Source organism: Triticum aestivum, chromosome 2A (assembly GCF_018294505.1).
Source record: "Triticum aestivum cultivar Chinese Spring chromosome 2A, IWGSC CS RefSeq v2.1, whole genome shotgun sequence".
NCBI lineage: Eukaryota > Viridiplantae > Streptophyta > Magnoliopsida > Poales > Poaceae > Triticum > Triticum aestivum.
Genome location: NC_057797.1, coordinates 760,976,435 through 760,994,335, shown reverse-complemented (window position 1 = coordinate 760,994,335; position 17,901 = coordinate 760,976,435).

Here is a 17,901-nt window from a genome sequence, read left to right as displayed (position 1 = left end):
TTTTTTCGTTTCCGAGAGGCACGGCCGTGACTCTCGCGAAAGTACACCCGTGCCTCTCGCGGAAGCAAAACCGTGACTCCCGAGAAACAATAAAAAACAGAAAACACGTTTATTTCGTTTTCGAGAGGCACGGCCGTGACTCTCGCGAAAGCAAAACCATGCCTCTCCTGGAAGCAAAACAATGACTCTCATGAAAGGAAAAAAAAGAAAACATGTTTTTTCGCCTAAAATAATTTTTTTTCAATTTTTTTCGATTGAAAAGCTAAGGAAGACGCGTGCGAAAAAAAACAAAATCCGAAAGAAGTGCCCAGAGCGCGACACGTGACGAATGACTGAAAGCACACCAAGTGACACTGATCGTTTCGAGGCTCCCGAAGAAACGCTTGTTAACTAGCTGCTCTCTGTTGTTTGTTTCTTCGTCCGTCTCATACTGGGCCGTCGTGGGCCTGGTGTCCATGTTGTGCAACTGGTTTTTGCTTCGTGTACGTAGCCATCCAATTTTCGTGCGTGTCCACGTAGAATCCTACTCCTACTGAAAACCGAAGTGGTATACATATCTGAAACCGATTCCGTTAGAACGAGAAGCTATAAAGGAAAAGCAATCTGCTAATCCCCTCGAGGTCCCGTCCTATGCCCCCGGTCCTAGGCAGCCCTGCCGCGGTACACACCGGCTTGGAGATGTGACCACGCTTTCGTGCAGCACATCCTATCGGTATTGGAATAAGCCACATCGTCTAGTGCACTCACGCTCGTCGGGCGCATTAGATGCGCTGGATGTGCGAGACGCACTGTTGCGGCCGGACTCGTCTGACACGTTGGGCGCGTACGAGACATGCGGAACGCAACGGAAGCATGGTGCGTGTGCGTGTGTCTGCATGCATGCAAAAGCTAGCTAGTTAGGTGGTTGCCGAGTCACTTAGATCAAGGAGTGAGTTTAGGCCCTAGCTAGTAATGCATGCGTGGGTTGTTGCGTGCAAATAGTTCGTGGGTTAGAGCATCTTCAACAGACCCCTAAAAAAACGACGCGCTAAAATAATTTTACAGCGCCATTTTAGTAATTTTAGCGCGCCGTGGCCGATTCAGTCCAGCAGACGCACAAAAATATAGCGCGTAGCAGACGGCGCGCAGCGGTCTAGCAGATGCACTAAAAAAATAAAGCGTCACAAATATATCTACAACAAACAGGTCCCTAACATTTACAGATAAATCCATCTGACCAAAACAAAAACGCAATTAGCTCCCCAATTGTTGGATCGTTGAAATCGCCGGCCACCGCACGCGAGCTAGCTTGATGCACAAACACGAGCTAGCTAGCTTGGCTTCCCTATCAGCGGGCTTGCAATGGATCGGAAACTGCAAGCTCCGCATGCAACGCTAGCCTTCGGCCACAGGGAGGCTGCGAGCAGAGGGGCAACGGCGGCTCCCGGTCGGCATGCGCTCCCGGCCGGCGAACTCGAGGCGGCAAGCTCCAGCCGGCGAGCAGAAGGGCAGTGGCGGCTCCGCCCCATGGTGGGAAGAGCAGATGACGAGCACACAGAGGAGTGGTGGCGGCCGGCGGCCGGCGGCGGCGAGCTGCAGGAATTGGCGGAACGAGCAGAGGGAGCGAAGCGGAGCCGAGCAGCTGGTCTTCGCGCGTCATTGTCCAGCGCGCTGTACGCCGCGCAACAAATATCCCGCGTGTGATGCAGAAATTCCCAGCGCGCCGGATGGATTTTACAGCATGCTGGCTTTTGCAGCGTTTGCTGGAGATGCTCCGCGCGCTAAATTAGCGATTTTTACAGCGCGGATTACTTTTAGCGCATCTGTTGGAGATGCTTTTAGTGACCGGAAGTGATGCATGCATGTATGGATTAGTGACCATTGCCGGGTCATGTATGCTTGCGCGCTATGCTGCTGTAGGACTACAAAGCAAGGTTTTGGATCCCAAGCGCTCCTTTTTTCTCGAGGGTCACCGGAATTTGCGGTTACCACGGTAACCACGAAATTCTGAAAAAAACTCGGGCGAAATTTAAAATCAAAATTTAAATTCAAATATTTTTAACGTCGATATACTAACCAATAGGTATCATGAATAATTCCCTGCCTTAGTGGTTACTGGACCGCAGTTACAGCTAGCTCGTACGTCGCGATTTCGACGCCTGGTCATTGCAGTATTTTTTAAACTTTTGCTTTTTTTCTAAAAAAAATTACAACTGCGCAAGGCCGGACTCGAACCCTCGACTAGCTACTAAGGAAGGGAGGCCTTTGCCAGTAGACCACCAGTTGTGTTAACATAGAGGAGGTGCCGCTTATTTAAGTGGACAGTGAGCGTTTGAATTCAAAAATTTCAAAATATTTGAGATATTTTGCTCGGTACGAGTGTTTCTCGAGGGGCGGCGGTAACCGCGCGAAATCGCGAAATTTGGCTCGGTACCCAAAACGCTGCTACAAAGTACGGCCACAAGTATGTTTGTAAATTGAGTTGGTTCTCTGGGAAAAGAACAAGGGCTGTGTGTGCAGCCGGGTGTTCGTCGACGGAAAAACTCCAGTGTGCCTCGTTGCTTCTTCTACCTCCAGCTACAAGAGAGAGAGAAAGAGCTAGTTAGGGCTGCGCCAATATTTGATATACAGAGCTTCGGTGCGATCCTGCCGGCGGCCCTGTCGCTTGTCCCTCACGGTGGTGGTGGCGGGGTGATGGCGTTGCAGCTGCCGCTGACGACGACGAACTACACCGCCTGGGCGATCAGGGCGGAGGCTATTCTTGACGCCCAGGGGAGTGCGGTAGCTCCGGTGAAAGGCGTGGGAAGAGCAAGACGGCGTGGGTGGCGATGCTGGGGGCGCTGCCGGAGACTCCCTCAAGGTTCGGTTCGTCGGCGCCAATCATGTGTGGGCGGCGAGGCTCGGACGCTGCGCGGCGAGTTCGATCGCCTGCGGATGGACGACAGCGCCGAGTTGAACGACTACGCCAGGAAGGTCAGCGGCATGGCGGCGAGGTACGCGGTGCTCGGCTCGATGCTCGACGACGCGGCCATGGTGAGGAAGCTGCTCGACACCGTGCCGGACTGGCTGTAAGCCGCCGTGGCCGAAATCAAGCAATTCTGCAACATGGAGGAGATGGCGTTCGAGGAAGCGCTCGGACGGCTCAAGGCGTCCGAGGAGCGGACGCGGGGGTGCGTGCAGGCCGGCGGCGAGCGCGTAGACGGGCAACTGATGATGACCGCGGCACAGTGGGCGGCTCGGGAGCGACGGCAAGGCGGACGCGGTTTCGGCGACCACGACAACGACGGCACGACGAACACTACATCAGGAAACGGAGGGAAGCGCCATGGACACTGCTACAAATGCGGGGAGCACGGGCACTTTCAATGCGAGTACCCGCAGCTGCGAAAAGGACCAGCCGCGGAGCAGGCTCTCCTGGCCGAAGTCAACGCCGATGACGACGGACTCCTCTAGGCCGTGGCTTAGAGGGTGTATGTTGCAATAAGCCACGTCAGTCTCGCCGGGCACGTCGGGTGCACAGGACATGCGGGACACAGCAGAAGCTTGACGTGTGTGCGTGCGTGGCGTGCGTGTGTGCGCATGCATGCAGTAGCTAGCTAGTTAGGTAGTTGCCCTAGCTAGTGAGTTTAGGCCCTAGCTAGTAGTTCATGCGTGAGTTGTTGCGTGCAAGTAGTTTGTGGGTTAGTGGCCGGAAGTGATGCGTGCATGCATGGATTAGTGGTCACGTCCGGGTCATGTGTGCGTGGGCACTACGCTGCTGTAGGACTACAAAGCACGGCTATGAATGTGTTTGTAAATTGAGTTGCTTCTCTGAGAAAAGAACAAGGGCTGTGTGTGCAGCCGGGTGTTCCTCATTGGAAAAACTGCAGTGTACCCAGTTGCGTCTTCTACCTTCAGCTACGAGAGAGAGAGAGAGAGAGCTAGTTAGGGCTGCGCCTAACAATCGGCTGGGTGACGGGAGCTTGCTATCCTCTCATCCCAACAGCGTCGTGGGCGACACTGATGAGAGGCAAGTGGGAGCTCTGCTCCTGGACGAGTTGGAGGCCTCCGCGACTGGTCGACGAGGAGATCAGGCCGCACGACGGGGCGGAACGGCGGAGGGAGTGGTGTAGGGTGACATGGCAGGGTGGCGTGGTCTAGACCTTCTCCTACAAGCGACAACTAGAATCTGCGGCAGGGTCCGTCTCCTAAGCCGTCGCCCATGTGATGCCTACTCCTCGCCATGGCTACGGCGTCCACCCCGAGTACGGCGTCAACTACTTAGCGTTGTCTCCTCAAATATAAATTACCTCCGTAGATACATGGGCTGCCTCCAAACAGCACTCCCCATTCTGTCTAGTTTGCTACAGGATCTACATAGTAGTGAATAACAATGCTGAATCGGAGTTGCATATGTGATGTGGCTTATGCGTTACCGGTGTTGCTTTGGGTGAAGCGTGCTGAATTGGAGAGACGGGGATGCATTGTTGGGGAACGTAGTAATTTTAAAAATTTTCCTACGCACACGCAAGATCATGGTGATGCATAGCAACGAGAGGGGAGAGTGTGATCTACGTACCCTTGTAGACCGACAGCGTAAGCGTTAGCGCAATGCGGTTGATGTAGTCGTACGTCTTCACGGCCCGACCGATCAAGCACCGAAACTACGGCACCTCCGAGTTCTAGCACACGTTCATCTCGATGACGATCCCCGGACTCCGATCCAGCAAAGTGTCGGGGAAGAGTTCCGTCAGCACGACGGCGTGGTGACGATCTTGATGTACTACCGTCGCAGGGCTTCGCCTAAGCACCGCTACAATATTATCGAGGATTATGGTGGAAGGGGACACCGCACACGGCTAAGAATATGATCACGTGGATCAACTTGTGTCTATGGGGTGCCCCCTGCCTCCGTATATAAAGGTTCAAGGGGGGGGGGGGTGCGGCCGGCCAGGAGGAGGGCGCGCCAGGAGGAGTCCTACTCCCACCGGGAGTAGGATTCCCCCCCTTTCCTAGTTGGAATAGGATTCGAGGAGGGGGAAAGAGGAGAGAGAGAAGGAAGGGGGGGGGCGCCTGTCGTGGTTCTAAGCCTGACAGTAGAGTGGGGGGTAGGTATGGAGAGGCAAGGTCCTAGCTATGGAGAGGTTGTAAACACAAGGGATGTACGAGTTCAGGCCCTTCTCGGAAGAAGTAATAGCCCTACGTCTCGGAGCCAGGAGGCGGTCGAGTGGATTATGAGTATATGAGTTACAAGGTGCCGAACCCTCTACCTGTGGAGGGGGGAGGCTTATATAGAGTGCGCCGGGACCCCAGTCAGCCCACGTAGGAGAGGGTTTAAGGTGAGTTAAGTCCGGGGCGTTACTGATAACGCCCCACATAAAGTGTCTTTACTACCATAAACTCTACTTAATTACAGGCCGTTGCAGTGTAGAGTGCCTCTTGACCTTCTGGTGGTCGAGTGAGTCTTCGTGGTCGAGTCCTTCAAGTCAGTCGAGTGAGTCCCTCGTTGGTCGACTGGAAGGCGACCTCTTCTAAGGGTGTCCTTGGGTAAGGTACTTAGATCAGGCTCATGACCCTACCCTAGGTACATGACCCCATCATTAGCCCCCGAATGGATCGAGGCTTCGAGTGAGGAAGGAGTTGATGTCGTTTCCGATTAACCTTTGCGCTCTGGTTGTGCGTTGTTCTGGACCAAAGAATCTCTTCGTCGATAGTGAGCAACTTGTCTTCAGTCGACTCGATCCATTCTCTTCTTTCGTCGAGTGATCTTTCGGACTTCGACGATTCCCGAGCGACGGATCGCGGGAAACCCCGTGTCCGACAGACTGATCTGCTGTTCGCGGATTCTGCGGGATGCGAAATTTGGGGACGCGCGCGAAGCGGAGCGGACCGCGGCGTTCAGATGGGACGGGACATAGACGCCTCGATCTCCGCGCCGCTTTCTTCGCCACGTATCCCGTCTGCATAACTGTTCCTGGATATGATTAGATCGACCGGGCCCACCTGTTATCCACTCGGAAGGGACCTTATAAATGCGCCCGGCGAGGATTTTTGTACTGTGCCTCAGCATTCTCTCTCTCTCTGCTCCCTTCGTCTCCGTCCAGCGCGCTCGCTCTTGCCCCCGCACAACTTCCCCTCGCGCATCTCGCCGGCAACCATGTCCAAGGAGAAGACGGCGGCACTGGAACGTGCGAAGAAGGCGTCGGCGTCGGAGAAGGCGAAGGGGAGATCTACCAGCCGCGGCGGGTCTTCGTCCAGATCCCGCCTGCCGAAGGGCTGGGTCCAAGGAGACTGGATCCAGTCGACCATCACAGAAAAAGATCTCCTCGACATGGCCAACGAGGGCTTGATCCCGCATGGAGCTGCGAGGCTTCCGGGGAAGGAATGGCAGCCCCAGCCAGAAGAGGGTGAGTGTGTGCTCTTGGCCACCCATGTTGATCGTGGATTTTCTTTGCCGCCGAGTATTTTCTTCCGTGGCTTCTTGAACTTCTTTGGAGCGCAGCTCCACCACTTTACCCCAAATTCTATCGCCTATCTTGCCGCGTTCGTGTCCATGTGTGAGGGTTTCCTGGGTTGTCGACCGCACTGGGGTTTGTTCAAGCATATATTCACATGTCGCTCTCAGACCGTGAAGAAGGCGAGCCCAGGCGATGAAAGAACCCGAGTCGTCCAAATGTGTGGGGGTCTGGGGATCCAGGTGAGGAACAAGAGCACCTTCCCGCCCATGACCTTTCTCGAGTCAGTCAGAGGCTGGCAGTCGACCTGGTTCTACTGCCAGGACCAGTCGACGCCGGGGCAGTCGAGTGGACTCCCTCAGTTTACCATGGACCGAGTGAACAAGCCCTCCTCTCTGAAGTTGATTCCGGAGGAGAAAGCTGACGTGAAGATGTTGATGGAGCGCGTGGTGCAGTTGGTTCGGGAGGGAGTGACGGGCATGGATCTCCTGGAGGTCTTCCTTAGGCGTCGCATCCAGCCCCTTCAGTTCTGGAGTCACTTCATGTGGTTGTACTGTGGGACTGAAGACGAGACTCGAGTCCATCCAGAAGCAGTCGACGATGTCACTCTGGAAAGATGGATGGTAGCCGTTACCGGAAACAAGGATAACCCACGCGGAGCCAGAAGGATTCCTCCACTCGACCACAACAGCGATCCAAACAAGGTACGCTTGCTCTGCTCTCCACTGTGTTCTTGTCACATTCATTTCTGTTTATCCTGCCGACTGGTCGATTGATCCTTGTCTTTGATATCTGCTAGGCCCTCACCGAGCTGTACTCGATGCCCAATGGGGCACAAGCTCCGACTGAGGAGGGTGAGGCGAGTGGGGGCGAGAGCCAGGAAGAGGAGGAATGGGACTCGGACGTTGCAGAGGATGACGATGACGATGACGATGATGACGGTGATGAAGATGACGTTGAAGACGAGGAAGAAGAGGAGGAGGAGGTCGTACCACCGCGCTCGGAAAGGCGGTCGAAGCTTGTCCACGACCCTTCGACTGAACGTGGTAAGGGGGTTGCGACCGCCGCTCAGTCGACCAAACGCCCTCGGACCACCTCTCCAGTGCCGACTGAAAAGGCGCCGAAGCAGCCCAGGACGGCCTCGTCGAAGCCGATCAAGCTCCTGCCGAAGATGAAGGTGTCCATCCCCACCATATCAGGGTAATCGAGCTGCTTAAGTCTTCTTATTTTGTGTGAACTTTGTCTCTGGTTGACGCTGAAGTTAGTCGACTGATTCTTTGGAGTTGCAGTGCTGCTACTTCTGAGACCTCAGCCCGGGCTGATGACCATGAGATGGAGGACGCAGCAACTTCAAAACCAGGTACTATATTCTTAACGCCATTTTTAGTCGACTGACTCGCGATCTCTGATCCTGATTCTTCTCTGTAGCTCCACCCAATGCTGTTATCAATCTCCCTGATGATGATGAGGATGAGGAACCGCTGAAGCACAGAAGGAGTAGGAAAGCGTGTGCCAGCAAGGTGCCTCAGGATGTGACGGCGCCTGAGATTCTGATTGCGGAGGAAGAGAACACCACTCGACACACGGTGTCCTTCGCAGATCCGTTGACGAGTGCTCAGCAGCCCTCCCTCTTCACGACGCACCACGTCCCAGAGGACCAAGCTGGCGCGGCGAAGGAGGCAATACGCCAGGCGGGAATCATGATGGAGCAGTTGAAGACCATCCGGGATGCGAGCCAGGCAGCTTATGACGCCAGTTCTGCCCTCCAAAGCAATGTTCAGGTCAGTCGACCACCGTTTGTTCTGTTGGATATGCTACCAAAAACTTTTCCTTTCCGGAATTTATAGTAGTCACCCACTGGGTGTGTCGATTAAACTCCGTGTTAGCGGGGGCACGCTGAGTGCACCCGTTGGGTGTAGTCCCCAAGGCTAAGGTCGACTGTTGGCAGTCGACCTTAGGCTTTATGATGTCAATCTTTCTGTTAGTCGACTGGATTTCACAAACCGGTGGGGGCACGCTAAGTGCACCCACTGGGTGTAGTCCCCGAGACTGTGGTCGACTGCTTGCAGTTGATTACAGTCTTAAAGGATACATCTCTCTCTCTTTTTTTTGAGGTCGACTGGTCGACTCTGTCTTCAACAGGATTAGTGGGGGCACGCTGAGTGCACCCACTGGGTGTAGTCCCCGAGACTACGGTCGAATGCTTGTATTCGGCTGTAGTCTTAGAAACGTGTGATTTTTCCTTTTTCACTCGGAAGTGAATTATATTTGACATTTAGTCGATTGTTCTTCGCAGAACTCCTGTGATCTTGTGGCTCGCTACTCTGAGCTGGAAAACAAGCACACTCAACTCGAGCTGAGCTTGAAGCTGGTTCAGGAGAAGCTGACGAAGGCAAAGGAGGAGACCGAAGGTATGTTTGGTGAGACCCTGACGACTGCTTTTCCCCTTGCTTGTTTTAAAATCTGATCTTGCTGTAACTTGCAGGTAAGGTAAGGGAGGCCCAACAGAAGAAAGACCTCGAACTAGCTGAGAAGATCAAGCTTGCTGACGAGAAGTTAGCTTCAGTCACCAAGCTCGAACAAGACAATACCAATCTGAAAGCTGCTCTTGGGATCGCCAACAAGGAGGTCAGTCGACTAAAAACTGATAAAGCTGCCCTGACCGACCAAGTCAGTAAGTTGACTGGGAAGAAAAATGATCTGGAGGCCTTCCTGAGTGGTCTTGCCAAGAAGCTGTTTCTTATGCTTGAAGGTAAACCTCTATGCTCGGCAAACATTTCCAATTGTGGTTTTTCCATTCGACCATCCCCTTGACTTAGTGATCATCCTTGCAGAATTTTGTCAAAACTTTGAAGAAGAAACTAGCCGGCTGGAGCCAAACCTCGACCCCGTCAATTCTCCGGTGAACGACGAAGTTGCCATGGATGTTTTCCGACTGGAGTCTCGTGTTGCAGCTGTCGTGGACTATCTCGCAAGGCCGAAGGCCGCCACATCTCGCATCGACTCGACGCTCTGGCCTGAGGAGACACTTCAGAATGACCTTGAGTCGCTGATGGCCCGCTTGAACACGATCCCTGGTCGAGTGCAGGAATGGAAGAAGTCCTCGGCTCGGTGTGGTGCAGATGTTGCTCTGTGTCTGGCCCGAGTCCACTGTAAAGACGCGCGAGAAGAGAAGCTGGCGGCCCTTCGGGTGGCCAACACCAAGAAACACGACTTCAGGTCCTTTATGGAAACTTTCCTTGCGGCTGCCACTCGGATCGCCGACGGAATTGACCTTGATGAATTCGTTGCACCTTCCAGCCCTCCACAGGAGGGGTAAAAAACTTCTTCTGGCTTGACGCTTTAAATTTGCCTCGGTATGCCGAGTGAAATTGTAACCGATAAACCTTAACAGGCTTAACGCCTGAGCACTTTCGGTTCTTTTAGATATCGATTCAAACTTGAATTTGGTGCTTGAATACGATTGCTTTTGGCTCGAAATGTCTTTTGCAGGTTCAAAGCAAGGCGCCTTTACTGCAATCGACTTATTCTTTAGTCCACTTAGGCGAGCACTGGGCTGCGGCTAAGCCTCCGAGTGGAAGCCCGGCTTACCACTCAGTAGGATTTCTATAACTTAGGCGAGCATTGGGCTGCAGCTAAGCCTCCGAGTGAGGGGTTTACTCTTCACTCGGTAGGATTTTTATAACTTAGGCGAGTGCTTGGACTGCAGCTAAGCCTCCGAGCGAGAGGTTTGCTCTTCACTCGGTAGGATTTTTTACAACTTAGGCGAGCACAGGGCTGCAGCTAAGCCCCCGAGTGAAAGTCTGGTTTACCACTCGGTAGGATTTTGATAACTTAGGCTAGCACTGGGCTGCAGCTAAGCCTCCGAGTGAGAGGGTTGCTCTTCACTCGGTAGGATTTTTGTAACTTAGGCGAGTGTTTGGACTGCAGCTAAGCCCCCGAGTGAAAGGGTTGCTCTTCACTCGGTAGGATTTTTATAACTTAGGCGAGTGCTTGGACTGCAGCTAAGCCCCCGAGTGAGAGGTTTGCTCTTCACTCGGTAGGATTTTTATAACTTAGGCGAGTGCTTGGACTGCAGCTAAGCCTCCGAGTGAGAGGGTTGCTCTTCACTCGGTAGGATTTTTGTAACTTAGGCGAGTGCTTGGACTGCAGCTAAGCCTCTGAGTGAGAGGTTTGCTCTTCACTCGGTAGGATTTTTATAACTTAGGCGAGTGCTTGGACTGTAGCTAAGCCCCCGAGTGAGAGGTTTGCTTTTCACTCGGTAGGATTTTTGTAACTTAGGCGAGTGCTTGGACTGCAGCTAAGCCCCCGAGTGAGAGGGTTGCTCTTCACTCGGTAGGATTTTTATAACTTAGGCGAGTGCTTGGACTGCAGCTAAGCCCCCGAGTGAGAGGTTTGCTCTTCACTCGGTAGGATTTTGACAAACTTAGGCGAGTCCTTGGACTGCAGCTAAGCCTCCGAGTGGAAGTCTGGCTTACCGCTCGGTAGGATTTTGATAACTTAGGCGAAACGGATTCGCAGCTAAGCCTCCGAGTGGGAGTCTGGCTCACCACTCGGTAGGATTTTTAAAAACTTAGGCGAAGCGGATTCGCGGCTAAGCCTCCGAGTGGGAGTCTGGCTCACCACTCGGTAGGATTTTTACAAACTTAGGCGAAACGGATTCGCGGCTAAGTCACCCACTGAGGGGGAATTTTATTGGACAAAAATAAAAAGTGACAGAAATTATGGAGGAGCTATGACACTATTATTTTTAGGTCCATGAACTACAGAAGTACTTTATTGCAACTCATCCGAGTGATAAAACTTAAGTATAAAATGGGCGGAGTAGTTCCGCGTTCCAAGCTCGGGGCTCGTCGATATTATGCTCGACGTTGTAAAGACGGTACGCCCCGTTGTGGAGAACCTTGGTGACGATGAAGGGACCTTCCCAAGAAGGAGCAAGCTTGTGTGGTTTGTGCTGATCCACTCGGAGAACTAAATCTCCTTCCTGGAAGGCTCGACCTCTCACATTTCTGGCGTGGAAACGACGCAAATCTTGTTGGTAGATGGTCGACCGGATCAGAGCCATCTCTCTTTCTTCCTCTAAAAGGTCGATTGCGTCCTGCCGCGCTTGTTCAGCCTCTGCTTCGTTGTAGATTTCAACTCGAGGAGCATTGTGGAGAAGATCACTTGGCAAGACTGCTTCAGCTCCGTAGACCAAGAAGAATGGAGTTCTTCCGGTCGACCGATTAGGTGTGGTCCGCAGCCCCCAAAGCACTAAGGGAAGTTCGTCGACCCAAGCTCCAGCCGCGTGTTTGAGATCACGCATCAGTCGGGGCTTCAATCCCTTAAGAATCAGTCCATTAGCTCGCTCTGCTTGTCCATTCGACTGTGGATGGGCGACTGAAGCGTAGTCGACCCGTGTGCCTTGGGAGTTGCAGAAATCTCTGAATTCCTCCGAGTCAAAGTTCGACCCATTATCCGTAATGATGCTGTGCGGGACTCCATATCTGAATATTAGTTCCCTGATGAAGCTAACAGCAGTACCGGTGTCAAGGTTCTTGATTGGTTTAGCCTCGATCCACTTGGTGAACTTGTCGACTGCCACCAGTACATGCGTGAAGCCACTTCGTCCTGTTCTCAAAGGACCGACCATGTCCAGTCCCCATACTGCGAAAGGCCAGACGAGTGGGATGGTCTTCAGAGCCGACGCAGGCTTGTGCGACATATTCGAGTAGAACTGACATCCCTCGCACTTATCCACTATCTCTTTTGCCATCTCATTCGCCTTTGGCCAGTAAAATCCGGCTCGGTATGCTTTGGCCACGATGGTCCGAGAGGACGCATGATGACCACAGGTTCCCGAGTGGATATCATTGAGGATGAGTCGACCTTCTTCTGGTGTTATGCACTTCTGACCAACTCCAGTCGCGCTTTCTCTGTACAATTGTCCTTTGATTACAGTAAAGGCCTTAGATCGACGGACGATCTGTCGAGCCTCTTCCTCATCCTCCGGAAGCTCTTTTCTCAGGATATACGCGACGTATGGAACTGTCCAGTCGGGAATGACCACCAAGACCTCCATGATCAAGTCGACCACCGCTGGGACTTCAACCTCAGTCGGATCTGTGGCACTCTTGGGCTGTGGAGTTTCTTCGGTGAAAGGATCTTCTTTGACTGACGGAGTGTGTATATGCTCCAAGAACACACCACTCGGAATGGCTTCTCTCTTGGAACCTATCTTTGCTAGATCATCAGCTGCTTGATTTTTCAGTCGGGGTATATGATGGAGCTCCAACCCCTCGAACTTCTTTTCCAGCTTCCTCACTGCACTGCAGTATCCAGTCATGGCTGGGCTTCTCACGTCCCACTCTTTCATCACCTGGTTGACCACTAAATCCGAGTCGCCATAGACCATCAGGCGACGGACGCCGAGTGAAATGGCCATGCGCAACCCATATAAGAGGGCCTCATATTCTGCATCATTGTTGGAGGAATCAAAGTGAATCTGGAGCACATATCTGAGCTTATCTCCTCTGGGGGAAACCAGGACAACCCCAGCGCCGGAACCATTCAACATCTTAGAGCCATCAAAGAACATGGTCCAATGCTCCGAGTGAACTTCAGTCGGCTGCTGTTGTTCAATCCACTCGGCGAGGAAATCTGCTATTGCCTGGGACTTAATGGCTTTCTTTGCCTCAAACTTGATATCAACGGGAAGAAGTTCAATCGCCCATTTGGCCACTTGACTAGTTGCATCTCTGTTGTGCAAAATCTCTGATAGTGGAGCGTCACTGACGACTGTGATGGAATGATCAGAAAAATAATGAGCAACCTTCTTTGTGGTCATGTATATTCCATACACAAGCTTCTGATAATGAGGATATCTCTGCTTGGATGGAGTCAAGACTTCAGACAAATAATATACTGGGCGCTGAACTTTGAGAGCTTTTCCTTCTTCTTCCCGCTCGACCGTAAGCACAGTACTGACGACTTGTCCTGTGGCTGCGATGTAGAGCAACAGAGGCTCTTTGCTGATTGGAGCAGCAAGCACCGGCTGGGTGGAGAGCAGAGCTTTTAGCTCGGCAAACGCTGCATCAGCTTCTGGAGTCCACTCGAACTTGTCTGTCTTCTTCATCAGTCGGTAAAGAGGCAATGCCTTTTCACCGAGTCGTGAAATGAATCGACTTAATGCGGCCAAGCATCCAGTAAGCTTCTGGACATCGTGCACTCGCACAGGGCATTTCATTCGGAGAATAGTGCCAATCTTCTCTGGGTTAGTGTCGATTCCCCGTTCGGAAACGAGAAAACCGAGTAACTTGCCACCAGGAACTCCAAATGTGCACTTTGATGGATTGAGCTTGATATCATATCTTCTGAGGTTGGCAAATGTTTCAGCGAGATCAGCGAGAAGGTCGGAACCTTTTCGTGACTTGACAACGATATCATCCATATATGCTTCCACATTCCGACTGATTTGAGTGAGTAGACACTTCTGAATCATTCGCATAAATGTGGCTCCGGCATTCTTGAGGCTGAATGGCATGGTGATATAGCAGAAGCACCCGAATGGAGTGATGAAAGCTGTTTTTACCTCGTTGGGTCCGTACAGACGGATCTGGTGGTACCCAGAGTAGGCATCTAAAAAAGACAGCCTCTCGCATCCCGCGGTCGAGTCAACAATTTGATCTATGCGAGGGAGAGGAAAATGATCTTTCGGGCAGGCCCGGTTGATGTGCTTGAAATCAATGCACATTCGGAGCGACTTGTCCTTCTTAGGAACCATGACGACATTAGCGAGCCACTCAGAGTGGTATATCTCTCGGATAAATCCTGCCGCCAACAGTCGAGCCACTTCCTCACCAATGGCTTTTCTCTTCTGGACGGCGGACCGCAGAAGATGCTCTTTGACTGGTTTTGCAGACGAGTCGACTCTTAAGCGATGCTCAGCCAGTCCCCTGGGAACACCTGGCATGTCAGCGGGCTTCCATGCAAAAATGTCCCAGTTCTCATGGAGGAACTGGATGAGCGCTTCTTCCTATTTTGGGTCGAGTGTTGTGGAGATGCGGGTCGGAGCTGCATCGGGGTCGGTCGGGTGAATGTGAACAGGCTTCGTCTCACCGGACGACTGGAATGCAGACTCTGTGGCGGGTTTCTTTGATCGCAACAAGTCACTCGGATCTGCGTTTTGCTTGTATTCCTCGAACTCGACCGCTGTCACCTGGGAATCGGCAATCTTTGAGCCCTTCTGAAAGCACTCTTCTGCCTTTTTCCGATCACCGGTGACAGTGATCACTCCTTTGGGGCCGGGCATCTTCAATTTGAGGTACACGTAACATGGTCGAGCCATGAACCGTGCGTAAGCTGCTCTCCCCAAAATGGCATGATATGCACTCTGAAAATCCACGACCTCAAACGTCAACTTTTCTTTGCGAAAATGTTTCGAATCACCAAACACCACGTCCAAAGCTATTTGGCCGAGTGACTCGGCTTTCTTCCCTGGTATAACTCCATGAAAGCTCATGTTACTAGTGCTCAGTCGGGACATCGGAATGCCCATTCCTTTCATTGTGTCTGCATACAACAAATTCAGCCCGCTTCCACCGTCCATCAGCACTTTTGTCAGTCGAGTGCCTTCAACAACTGGATCGACCACCAAAGCTTGCCTCCCAGGGGTGGCAATATGAGTCGGGTGATCAGATTGGTCGAATGTGATGGGTATTTGAGACCATTTCAGATAATTTGCTTTTGCTGGGGCAACCATGTTCACCTCTCGGTTAATGACTTTCAGTCGACTCCTGCTTTCCACATCCGCAAAGATCATCAGAGTGGAGTTGATATGCGGATATCCTTCCTCACTGTCCTCCTTGCCTTCAGCCTTGTCCGACTCCTTCTCCTTGTCCTTAGACTGTTTTCCCTGAAACTGCTGGATCAGGAGTCGACATTGGCGAGTGGTGTGCTTCGGGTAGATGATATTCCCCTCTTCGTCTTTCTTCGTGTGGATGTGACATGGCATATCCATTACGTCGTTCCCTTCTTTATCCTTTACCTTCTTGGGGTTCCAGGATCCTTTTGGTTTCCCCTTAAACTTTCCCTGAGTCACGGCCAGAGCCTCTCCAGGAGCTGCCGGTTCAGCCTTCCGCTTCTGTTTCCGACTGGTGTTTCCTTTTTCCGACTGACTCGGCTTGTGCTTGCCACTTTGGAGTCGGTCTTCTTCTTCGCCGTTGGCGTACTTGGTAGCAATCTCCATCATCCGACTCAAGGTCATGTCACCGGTTCGACCAAACTTCAAACTCAGTTCTCTGTTCTTGACGCCATCTTTGAAGGCGCAGACTGCCTGATGATCAGACACATTCTCCACAGTGTGGTGCAAAGTGATCCACCTCTGGATATACTCTCTGAGAGTCTCATTAGCCTTCTGCACGCAGACTTGCAACTCTGTCAATCCAGCTGGTCGCTTGCAAGTTCCTTCAAACATTCTGATGAACACTCGGGACAGATCTTCCCAAGTGTAAATGCTGCTAGGAGGTAATTGAGTCAACCATGCCCTGGCAGAACCTTCCAGCATGAGGGGTAAATGCTTCATGGCCACCTCGTCGTTCCCACCACCAATCTGAACTGCCACTCGGTAGTCCTCAAGCCAAGTTTCAGGCTTAGACTCACCAGTGAACTTGCTGACTCCTGTTGCCAACCTGAAATTCGGAGGGATAACTGTGGCTCTGATAGCTCTGCTGAAACATTCAGGACCAGAAACATGCACTCGACTGCTTGTGGGTTCATCTCTGTCGAGTCCGCCTCGATGGGCTCTGTTCCGGTCGACCAAACCTTGCACGATAATGGATCGCGCGTCGAAGCCTGGTTCTCTGGGGTCGACTGGAACCCTTCGCCCTGTACTGTACTGACGCCTGTCATCTTGCTGCCGAGGAGCGTAAGACCCACCCCTCGGAGGGGAATTGGGCACTCGACGCCTATCATCTCGGTCGAGTCGGTCACCATATTGATCTCGCCGATTCTCGCACCCTTCACGCCGCAGAGGCGATCTGGGGCTGTGAGCCGACTGAACCGTATTCGCAGTGACGGATCGACTGTGAATTCTGTTGCGCGACTGAGACACGGCTGAATTCTGATCTCCTGCTGCCCGGAGCAGATCCCTGATCTGCAGCAAACCTCTGCCAGCTTCCGACTGCGAAGGCTGGATGGACTCTGCTATACGGGTCGCAGCTGCTAAATTCTGGATTGGGGTTCGATATACCTGAGTCGGCGGGAAGAGTTGACGTCGACTGGTGTCGGGAACACGTTGCCGCGCGCGCTCGTCGAGTGCTCGCTGAAGATTCTCCAGTCGAGTGCGTTCGGCCAAATTGGCCAGACGTGCCTCCTCCAAGGCACGAGCCTCGGGGGTTTCTCCTGCGATGGGAGTACGCAGAGCATCCACGTTCCTGCGGCGAAGTTCCTCTCTTTGCAGAGAGTCGAGTGGCTCGGGCTGGTACTCTTCGTGGCCTCGGACGGGGAGCGCATCAACGTCGAGTGGAGCCTCCTGGAGCCAGGCGGAGTCGTCGGCGATGAAGGTGAGAGTGCCGAGACAGATCTCTCGACCTTCGACCAAAACTCCAGCAGACACCATGATGAAAGTACTCGGAAGAATCGCAACTTCTCCACAAAATCACTAAAACACCTGCCCCATGGTGGGCGCCAACTGTCGTGGTTCTAAGCCTGACAGTAGAGTGGGGGGTAGGTATGGAGAGGCAAGGTCCTAGCTATGGAGAGGTTGTAAACACAAGGGATGTACGAGTTCAGGCCCTTCTCGGAAGAAGTAATAGCCCTACGTCTCGGAGCCCGGAGGCGGTCGAGTGGATTATGAGTATATGAGTTACAAGGTGCCGAACCCTCTACCTGTGGAGGGGGGCGGCTTATATAGAGTGCGCCGGGACCCCAGTCAGCCCACGTAGGAGAGGGTTTAAGGTGAGTTAAGTCCGGGGCGTTACTGATAACGCCCCACATAAAGTGTCTTTACTACCATAAAGTCTACTTAATTACAGGCCGTTGCAGTGTAGAGTGCCTCTTGACCTTCTGGTGGTCGAGTGAGTCTTCGTGGTCGAGTCCTTCAAGTCAGTCGAGTGAGTCCCTCGTTGGTCGACTGGAAGGCGACCTCTTCTAAGGGTGTCCTTGGGTAAGGTACTTAGATCAGGCTCATGACCCTACCCTAGGTACATGACCCCATCAGCGCCGCCCCCCTCTCCTTGTCCTATTCAGACTAGGGGGGAGGGGCGTGCGGCCCAGCCCTGGCCACCTCTCCTCTCTTCCACTAAAGCCCACTAAGGCCCATATACCTCCCGGGGGGTTCCGGTAACCTCCCGGTACTCCGGTAAAATCCCGATTTCACCCGGAACACTTCCGATATCCAAATATAGGCTTCCAATATATCAATCTTTCTGTCTTGACCATTTCGAGACTCCTCGCCATGTCCGTGATCACATCCGGGACTCCGAACAAACTTCGGTACATCAAAATG